At 37.4% G+C, this 11,303-nt stretch overlaps 1 protein-coding gene across 5 annotated transcripts in view; it reads right to left on the reverse strand.

Moving 5' to 3' along the window:
* Window positions 1-10,949, reverse strand: part of st3gal3b (ST3 beta-galactoside alpha-2,3-sialyltransferase 3b) — a 165,918-nt gene extending 154,969 nt beyond the window's left edge. For 3 of the 5 annotated variants that reach the window (XM_087239198.1, XM_087239193.1, XM_087239191.1), the window contains exon 1: window positions 9,175-9,595. The gene's annotated coding sequence lies outside the window, so the exon portion shown is untranslated. Of the gene's footprint in view, window positions 1-9,174; window positions 9,596-10,829 lie in introns of those variants that run through there. The other 2 variants (XM_087239188.1, XM_087239199.1) reach the window with 2 other exon arrangements.
* Window positions 10,950-11,303: the final 354 nt, after the last annotated feature.

The following is an 11,303-nucleotide window of genomic DNA, read 5'->3' on the forward strand; positions in this document are numbered from 1 at the left end:
TTTCATACATTAATATTTTTTTCTGCGTACACACATTTACAGCTTTGTGCGTACGCAATGTTTTAGTATGATTTCCATGAAAGTCTTTGTACATGAGGCCCCTGGTCTCTACTAACAAGAAACAATCATCTGACCTGCTACACACTCTACATGCAGTATGTTTATAATACAAAACTGTACAATTATAATTTGCAAAGAAATGCAAATTTTGGGAAAAAAAGAAAGTGGGAGACAATAATTATTTAACAACATGTTACAAATTACATAGATGAATATACTTAAATGAGCATATCGAACTTATAATGAATAATAATTACAACTTCATCAAAGAATGGTTTGTGATTTGAAATCCTTAATGCTGTAAATACATTTGCAAAAATAGAGCTCCACAAATCAGTTGATTTACAGAATGGATATTCCTCCAGACAGCTTTATTTCATTATTTCAGACATATATAATTATAAAATGTCCATATGAAATCTGAAGGAACGTGGTCAGTCTAGAGCTTTGCTGAATGAGCTTTTGAGCAGCACATAGTTTCCAGACTGCCAGGAAATATTTCCTTCACTCTTGGACTGGTTTTAAGAATGTTCTGTGGGCTTTGCCAGTACCAGCCTAAGTACAGTCAAGCTTGCTGTTTTTAATACTATATCAAAAGTTTAGAATAACTATCTGAATAACTATCTGAAACTGCCCCTTTTGATCCAAATTGTTCTGTTTTGGTGACTGTTGCTTAAAATTCAGATGAGATTGTGCTTCCATCTCTCTTTTCAAAAATGGGTGGAGTTACAAACGCCCAGTGTTGAGCAGTGACGCTACTAGCTTAACTACATTTCTCAGTAGCATGGCGGTAGCGTCACTATTTTCTAAAACAAATAGCTTTTCAGTAGTGAAGCTATTTTTTAGTCAAGTCTCACAATTGTGTCAACACAAGCTACATTTACAGATCGCAGATCAATAAGTAACAGCACCAGTATTTACAGAGCTGTGAGGCCAGTGTCTAGCTGAAAAGAGTAAATCCATATGATCGCAAGAATGACGAATTCTTCTTCCTGTTTTATGGTGGTCAACAACAAACTTTTTGGTGCGTTACTGCCACATGTCACTTTGGTTAGTAACGTTGCCAACAAATTAGGCTAACACAAGAAATGTTTTATGGAAAGATGACTGATGGAGGGGAGTTATTTCTGAAGCAGGATTCTTGACCATACCTAAAGAGGTGCATGTTAAGATGCTATAACGTAAAATTTGATGCTGAGCTTAAAAAATAACTTCAGTAATTTATAGTATTTACTACAATGTTTTTAAATATCTACAATAGTGAGAATACTCAAATTTTATTGTTGTGATACTTTTTTATTGAAAAAAAAAAGTTTTATTAATTTTGTCAAGTACCTTTTAGCCTAGCTTGCTACATTTCCGAGAGGTTAGCTTTTAGTCTAGTTAAAACCCTTTAACAGGCATCATAACCACTTGGTTTTATCCATTGGTTATCCTTATTTTTTTAATTGCTTATTACTATTTATCAGAGTTGTGTCAGTATTTTATTCAATACAAGATTTGCACCAAAAAACTATTTTTAAGAAGTGCTACTTTAAGGGTTAAGCTACATTTTAAGCTGAGTAACTAATAGCTTAGCTCACTACATTTTTCAAATAGCTTGCCCAACATTGCAAATGCCTATATGTGCATCCTAAATCATACCCTAGTAGCAAATAATTCTGGCCCAGAGTTGGCATAAAGCTTGCACAGCAGGCATTCATCCGGCACTGGCATACAGCATGTGGGCCGAACATGGCTCGGGTGTGGCAGAGGTGGCATCATCTTTAAGGCGGCACACAAGATTTCATCTAGATGTAAAACGGAAAGAAAAAAAATTCTACCAATCAGGTCACTTTGAGAAAAAGCTTGCCCATGGTGTGCCTAAAGCGCAACACTTCATGGATTTATCAATTTCATTGCAATCGTGACACACCAACCTATCGGGCCCAGTTTAGGCCCAGTTATGAGTTATTGACTTGGCTGAGACTTGGCCCAGATATGGTCCGTGTTTGGCCCTTGTCTGGAAGCCAGATTTGGTCCAGTCATGTCCCGTAATTCATTACGGCATGTGAGCCAAGAAAACCTGATTGTGTGGGCCAGAGCTGGACCAGAGAAATCTTTCTATGTGGGTATACTTATGCACTATTCTAGGCCATTTTGTAGTATAAATAGTCAACTCTAAAAAGAATAAGTGCACTTTAAATATCCATGCACTTATTCAACCACTAAAAAGAAGTGTGTTATGTTGGACACTTCATGCACTCAACCATCGCAGCTTTCTGGCACTGATGTTGGATTACTTTTTTTTATTTTGTGAATTTTCACAAGCTAATTTCGAGAAGAGCACATTATATGATTGATCACAGCTGGTCTCTCATCTATAATCATTAGTTAGCCAGTCAGATTAATCTCACTATAAGTAGCACGGCTAAAACTACTCATCTTCTTTTTCAGAAGAAACCCCCCATCCACCCCATATCCCCCTTTTTTCCATTACCAGGGGGAGCTCTCGGGAACTACCTGGGCCTTGGGCTCAATTATCTCCGGGTTCTCTTCCGGGACAGCATGCCAAACCTGCTATTATTAATCAAGCAATATCTAAGTGCGAACTTTTGAAGGATTGTGAAAGCAAAATTCTGCTATGAGAGTGATTATACGACCTCCGGATGGTGTATGTGGTAACGCACATGGCAGGTATAATTTGGAAGTTTGGTCATTTGTTTCACTAATTTAGCAGCTGTCAAACATCAAGAAAATGGTTTGAATTTTCGCTTATTAAAAAAAAAACATTAGTGTTTCATTTGGGACGACACTACATTCATTTACTGTGTTGTTGAGTGTGTTAGTGAATAAGTACAAAGTGCAAAAGTGTAATGTGTGTTATTTGGGATGCAGTTTATGTGTCTTCATTATGGCAGAAACTCTAATATCAGACGGCTGCTTCTCACTCAGGGCTGTTTATGCTAATGAAGGAGAGATTGTTACTAATGAGAGGGACTTTTCCACTTGGATGAAATGTAAAAAGGGAGAACATCAATCAAAGTGAAGTTTTTTTAATTATTCACTTTTACCATTAGAGGCTGGCTATATTTACACACTGTTGACAAACAGTTGTATTTAAAACCCTTATAAAATTGTTTTTTTAATAGGTCCTCTTTAAAATATTATGTATAAGGATTGGTAAAAGAGGTATATCTGAGCTTTATAATTGAGAAGATGTTTTTAGACACATAAGAAAAATAATACACCCTTGCCCGCAGCAATCCCTTATTTTCAGCTCAGTTTCTGTGCAATGCAAGTGTGTACATTACACATGGCGGCAGTGCTTAAGAATATCCTTACAGTAACAAAGCGCAATGACTAAGCAAAGATACACATCTGAATATGATCTTTAAACTTGTTTCCGTTGCCTAGGGACTGGTAAATAAGAAAGGTGAATGGATGAGTAAAACAGACTCCATTGGGATTCAGAGCATAATGCGGCCAGAGCCAAGAGAAAATACTATTTTATTTCAAAACTAAACATAATTTTAATATAACACAAATGAATGTGGCCATGTGTCCTCCGGGTGCTCCGGTTTCCCCCACAGTCCAAAGACATGCGGTACAGGTGAATTGGGTAGGCTAAATTGTTGTACTGTATGAGCGTATGTGTGAATGTGTGTGTGGATGTTTCCCAGAGATGGGTAGCAGCTGGAAGGGCATCTGCTGCGTAAAAACTTGCTGGATAAGTTGGCGGTTCATTCCGCTGTGGAGACCTGGGATTAATAAAGAGACTAAGCTGACAAGAAAACGAATGAAAGAATATATATATTCTTATATAATAAGGCTTAATTAGGTTAACTAAGGAGGTTAGTGTAATTAGGCAAGTTATTGTGTAATGATGGTTTGCTCTGTTGATTATCGAGAAAATATATAGCTTAAAGGGGCTAAAAAATTTGGCCCTAAAATGGTGTTTAAACATTTAAAAACTGCTTTTATTCTAGCCGAAATTAAACAAATAAGACTTTCTTCAGAAAAAAAAGTATTATCTGACATACTGTGAAAATGTCCTTGCTCTGTTAAACATCATTTAGAAAATCTTTAAAAAAGAAGAAAAAAATTCAAAGGGGCTAATAATTTTGACTTCAATATATATGGTTTATTTGGTTATTTCCAATTGTTTGTACAGTTTAATTAGTAGCAGTAGTAAACTTTATTGTACTTGACAGGAAATTTGTTATAAGCATCATCATATTGCTGCAGACATGCCATTAAAAAACAAACAATAAAAACAATACAAAGTACAGTAGTTACGAATGTTATAGTGATAATTAAGATAAACTCTTGTTATATAAACCCTCTGAAATGAGTATTTCTTATTTCGGTTCTAACTACACTAGTCCTCCTTTTGCTCATTCACGTGAAGGGGTATAGGTGTCCCAATTCTCTTCAGTTTGAAGGCGTAGGGCTAAGGGGAAGGGCAAGTTACCCCTTGAAACTGAGATTTTTCAAGACTACACTCAAAACCAAGGGGTAAGAATTTCCCAGAACACAACGGCAGGATGGCTGTACACGGAAGTAAGGAGATGCACAAATTAGTATTTATTTTTTTGTCATGGTTATGAATTTTTACAACAAACAAGCAAATGTTTTAATACATTCGTGTATAACAGCCATGCTAAAAAAATGCTAAAAAAAAAAAAAAAAAAACACGCTAAATTTCACTACCTACAATCCATAATAATAACTCCTGTAAAGCAGTTACACAACATTCTGTCACTCGATGTAGCCTAGTGGCTAGGAAGGACCTTTTTACAGTATCTGTTATAATGTTAATGTTGTTTTTGTGTTTACAAAGATGAATATGGCCACTGTGTAAATGCACAGTACATGTAACCTACAGGTACAATCTTATTGCCACATTAGATTATTATGATAATATGATATCTTTGCCTTCAGTGATTTCCTGAAGATAAATGCCAAAAAATAACATAACTGAAATAACTACAGCAGTCGTGATCGTTGATCTCACATGAAGCAAGAGATCGCGATGACATATGATGACATGTGCTGATATTATAGTGGTGTCCCACAGAGGTAAATTTTGAAGCCCTTCACATTCTATTTTAAGGGCCAAGAAGGAGGAGTAGCCAGCGAACCAGCAAACTTATTTCTGTGAGGTGAGAGCTCTACCCACTGCGTCACCATGCTTCCCCTATATATGTATGTAGTGTGGCCCTTTCCTACACTTCTAACCCAAAAAGAATTGTGACATCTGTCCCCCTTCACGTTATCATCATACATTATAATGAGTATTAGGTGTCACTATGGCGCAGTGGGTAGCATGATCACTTAACATGATCACACCTTGTGGGTTCGAGCCTCGGCTGGGTTAGTTGGCATTTCTGTATGGAGTTTGTATGTTCTCCCCATGTTGGCGTGGGTTTCCCTTTAGGTGCTCTGGTTTCACCCACAAGTCCAAAGACATGCGCTATTGGAAGTGTATGGGTGTTACCCAGTGATGGGTTGCAGCTGGAAGGGCATCCGCTGCATAAAACATGCTGCATAATGTTGGTTCATTCCGCTGTGGCAACCCCAGATTAATAAAAGAAAAAGAAAATTAATACATTAATGAAAACCACAATCTAGAACTCAACAAGTAGGTCTTTCTGCAGCTACAGACTTCCAAGTTTGTTGGGTTTAGAGATGGTGTAGTTAGAGAAGATGTTATTAAAGTAGAGGTTACTGTGAGGTTGGGTTTAGGGTTGTGGAATGTGTAGAAATTCATAAAAAAGTTTGTACAGCCCACTTGGAGCTAAAGTTTTACACACTTAAAGCTGACTCCAACTTTTTTTATACCCTCCTCGAACTTAAGAGCCCTCTAAGCTTAGGAATGAAAATCAAAATATGAAAACACACATGTATGTGCGACAACAACTCTCACGCTATTTGCATTATATTAAGAGCTGTTTTTCTTAATTTTTAGCTATGGCACACCATATGAAGTTTTAAGGGTATAGGTTTTTTATTATAGAAAAAAAAAAACTTTTCTTCTTACATTCAGAATACAGACACACGAAATAAACATATCTCTTTATTTTCTTCAAAAGTGGTGTTTTCCTGCAGGCACACCACATCATAAAACGTTAATATTAGGTTAGATTTAGGTCTTGACGTCAGGTGACCAAAATCCAATGTCTAACCAGAGTCTAAGGACAACGTTAATTAGACTTCTAATAACGACGTCAAATGACATTGATAATTGGTTGATTATAGGTTTTGTTGGAAAGTGACCAAAATCCAATGTTGAGCCAACATCTTAAACCAACATCATATTGATGTCAAATGCTGACATTTATTTGTCAGGCATGGCAATCAAAATCCAATGTAGATGTCATAGTGGTAATGTTCACACAACGTCAAGCTGTAACATCAATAGACGTTGATATTTGGTTGATTTAGGTTGTTCGTTGAACATTGATGTCGGCCTACCGTTGGGTAAATCTGATGCATACATGTCAACTTTCCCATTTTTCCCAGGATTCTCCTGTATTTTACAGTTCTATACCGTTATCATCCCGTGAATGTATTTTTTCGTATTTCTCCTCTATTTTCAGTCTTTCTATGAAGGGTGGCAATAACATACGCAACCCATACAGCTGAACCACCAGGGGTCTCCCCTTGCTCTTAAATGTGAGACTGTTTTGTGCTTTAATTTTATTTGGGCAAGAAAACCCTTTGAAATAAATATAAAATTGGCATGATTCCCTTCCTTTTCATTACAGGTGCTATCACCCCTCCTATGCAATCCTCAAAACAGTCATATAGCGGTGCGTGACTGTCAGCTGATGTGCTCCATAGGATTCTGTACACGCGATTTGAAGTGAAGCGTAAGTCTGGGTTTTGAGTGCGTGTTCGAACCAAGCAGCAACCTCCCACTCTCTCTCGGGAAGCTAATATAGCCTTGCATCAACAAACACAGACTATATTTGAAGTATTTGGAAGTGATTAGCATTTTCTTCCTAGACAAACATTATAGGAACAATGTTTAGTGGCCCAATGTATTACAACAGTGTTTTTAAAAGACTAAAAACTTTATTGATATAGTATACAACCATGTGGTCAGAACACAAACGAGTTGGAGGTAATGAAGTATTATAAGGCCCAAACCCAATTCTATTTTTGTACCCCTACCCCTTTCCCTTCCCTTTGGTCCCAACAACAACAAGGGTTAAGGTGAAGGGCTTCAAAATTTACCCCTAAGAATTAGGACACGACTACAGCACCTGCAAACATCATCATATGTCATCGCAGTCTCTTGCTTCATAGATGATGACTGCTGCAGTTATTCCAGTTGTGTTACTTTTTGGTATTTATCTTCAGGAGATCACCGAAGGCATATATCATGTTGTCATAATGATCTAATGTGGCAATAACATTGTAACTGTACTGTGCATTTACACCGTGGTTAGGTAAACACATAAAAACAACATTAACATTATAGCAGACATTGTAAAAAGCTCATTCTCAGGCACTAGACTTCTCTGACAGGGTATTTGAGTGTCAGAATGTTGTGGGACTGCTGTACAGGAGCTATTATTAGGGATTATAGATCAAAAATTTAGCTTTTTTTTTTTTAAAGCATGACAGTAAAACACGAACGTGGTTACAAATATATTAAAATGTGTTTGTCATAAAAAATTTTAATAATGGCAAAAAATACCAATTTGTGGATCTCCTTACTTCCGGGTTACTTCCGCTGTGGCTAATGTATGCTGGGAAATTTTCTTACCCCTTGTTTTCGAGTGTGGTCCTGAAAAGTCTTCTTTCGAAGGGGTATTCACCTCTTTCCCTTAGCCTTACGCCTTCAAGCTAAAAGGAATTGGGACACCCCTACCCCTTGGCGTGCACATGCAAAACAAGGGGTAGGGGTAAGGGGAAGATCTAAGGGGGTAGAATTGGGATTGGGCCTAGGTGTTCTCCCAAAGAAAAGCCTGTCTTAGCAAAATGCAAGCAGGTGTTTATAACTCTGCTCACGCTCCACCTCTTTGCCCTTTTTTGGTTACGCCCGGTCAGTGGGATGACACGTGAACAAAATAACGACGGTTGGCCATGCCACTTGTTGCTTCACTTGCGCTCTTCAGAAACTTAAGGGTGACAACACGGATACTACGTCCATATCTTTTAGTCTATGGTTTGAACAGACATCTACACATAATTAATATTAATAATGACATCTAAAGATGTCAATCTTGGTGGGGTTTTTGTAAACAACTAATTTTGTTCTAAATGAGCATAAAAATCTAGTAAAGCAATCAAATGCTTTCATTATAACGTTAGATGTGTGCATTTTTAATGTAATCAAACGAAAAATTTAAATAAATAAGAGATTCATTCGTTGCTCTTTAGTCATTCATTCATTCATTTTCTTTTCGGCTTAGTCATTTTATTAATCTGGGGTCGCCACAGCGGAATGAACCGCCAAATTATCCAGCAGATTTTTACGCAGCAGATGCCCTTCCGGCCGCAACCCATCTCTGGGAAACAACCATACACACTCATTTATATTCATACACTACAGACAATTTAGCCTACCCAATTCACCTGTACCGCATATCTTTGCAGTGTGGGGGAAACCGGAGCACCCAAAGGAAACCCACGCGAACACAGGGAAAACATGCAAACTCCACACAGAAACACCAACTGACCCAGCCTAAGCTCGAACCAGTGACCTTCTGGACTTTCTGTAAGGCGACAGCACTACCTCCTGTGCCACTTGCTCTTTAATAAAATGTGTAAATGATACAGTGAAGTAAAATTGACATTTAATAACTTGATTCTATTTCTTTATAACAGCTATCAATTTTAATAAGCTAAACTATTTGCTAATTTATGTAAATAATAATAATATAACATATTACTGAGTGTTTAACTGTTTATTTACAATGAAATGGTTCAAGATGACCATGTTTAGTAATTTAGGGATTATTGGGAAACATTTTTGCTGCCTATTTGTCAACTACCCATATACAATCAGCACTGACCAAAATATTTAAAACTGCATCAGTCACTTTGTTTCCACTAGAATCATTCATCTCCATCCAGCTTCAGCTCACTGTAAGAAGCAAAGGTGTTTCAAAATAAACTTACATAACTTGGAGAAGTGTCCCTCGGCACATCTGGAGTTTCCTCTTCTCATAACCACTGACTCTTCACCAGTATAAGCAGGTGAATTACAGCATTAAGGACTCCAGTCAGTCACATGTTCAGTTAATTCCTAAGGGCCTAAAGCCCACAAGGGCTGTTGTTACACACTGGTGACATCCACGCTTATTCTACTTTGTCTAGGATGTGCTCTGATATTAAAATCACCATAGTATTTATGCCTAATGACTCCAAACGCAGTCCAACAATATGCACTCCATCATGTACATTTATGGTACTTGCTGTAGTACAAATATGCATCATATTATAAGTGACTTAGTTTATGACATCATGCCCTGCAGATTATTTCCACACTGATTTTGTATTAAACCCCAGCACTGCACATCAGTTTCCTTGCACGTGTTCTAATGGCATGCAGAGAGAGAGCAGCTTAAGTCTTCTGACCCCCATGTGATCGCCACAAGGCTCCTGAGCTGCTTAAGTCCCCGCAGATTAAAAGACGGCAAAACTAACAGTGAAAACAGGACTGGTGTATTGCAAAGAAACAACAATAGGCTTGATATTAATGCATAGTTTACATAAATGTCACTGGAAGTGTTGCTTTGCATATGCTTACATAATCAGCAGTGATGGCAGAGGATTTCCACATGTCCCGAGAAATACAGAGAGCTGCTTTATTCTCTGAGAGAACTCCATGAGTTTGATAGAAAACACAATTTTAAAAGCAGAAAAAAAACAACTAAAGTTCTTTTTTAATCTTGATGTTTGGTGACAATTTCGAAACAGACACCTATAAAAAAATTATAATTGTCTAATTTCATGAAGGCTGTATAGATTTAGGGTACAGCAACTATCCTTTCGCTCTCGCCAATTATAAAACAATTTGGTAACATTTTACAATAACATTACATAAATATTGACGAACTCATAAGTAAAAAACTAAACCAAAGACTATAGAATGCACAAGACACCTACTAGTACAGGAGTCAATCATCAATTGCTTTAGACTGACAGAGAAGCTCAGACCAGACGTGTGCTTTACGAATATCAGCAAATACTTGCTTCACAGACATAAGAAATACATCAACATTAAACATGAAATCTGTGCTTTTTAAATGAACCAACTACACCTAAAGACAAAAGTTTTCTGGTTTTGTAATCTGTATGAAACAAACGCAAGGTACAGTACATTCTGTCAAAAGCACATTACATGACAGCAACTATCCAAACGCCCACAAAGTTGTAAACAAAGAGTCTCTGTCATTTGTGAAGGAGATTCACCATCAAGATCAAGTTGTGAATTATTTCAGCAGAGCAGCGCGATCTGACGAAGCACTATTCAGAGGATGATAATGTGTAGAATGGCTATAAATGAGGTTGGTGTCTGCAGTTGAATCTCGTTCTTTTCGAGTTAGCATTAGCTCGGTCAACCTGACAACATGCTGATTTTGTTTGATTCGGACGTTTAGAAACTAAACTTATGAGACAGTTGTTTAATTTCAATTGTGATTCCAAATATGTAATGTAATTGTAAGCTTGTCAAACAGTTTTGTAGAATTTTTTTTCCTCATCCAGACAGAATGCCCAAACATACTGCCTGAGAGGTGTTTGAAAGATGGCCACCGAGTGAAATGACTTGCCTTAAAGCAGAGGTGCTCAACCTGTTCCTGACGATCTACCATCCTGTTCAGCTCCAACCCTGATCAAACACACCTGAACCAATTAATTAGGACCTAAACAGCACTTGATAATTACAGCCAGGTGTGTTTGATATGGGTTGCAACTGAAATCTGCAAGATCGTAGATCTCTAGGTACAGTGTTAAGCACCACTAAAGGGACTTTGACTAAACATTACCTTATTATGAACCAGTGATGAGTTAAACCTATGATGAAAAAAGCTGTTTGGACAGAACTGTCTGCATGTATCATGTGTCCACTGTCATATTGGAGTGAAATAAACCCAACACGTCTCTGTTTTAAAAATTTCCTGACATTAAAATATGATCCAAATCCCAGTGATAATGAGGCCCACCACAACATGATGTAGGAGTGCACTTCTTCCTACCCACTGAATTGATTGACAGAACTTTTTTTACTAAATCATGCGTCATAT

The sequence above is a fragment of the Danio rerio genome, chromosome 2 (genome assembly GCF_052040795.2).
Source record: "Danio rerio strain M-AB ecotype USA chromosome 2, GRCz13ab, whole genome shotgun sequence".
NCBI classification, from domain to species: domain Eukaryota; kingdom Metazoa; phylum Chordata; class Actinopteri; order Cypriniformes; family Danionidae; genus Danio; species Danio rerio.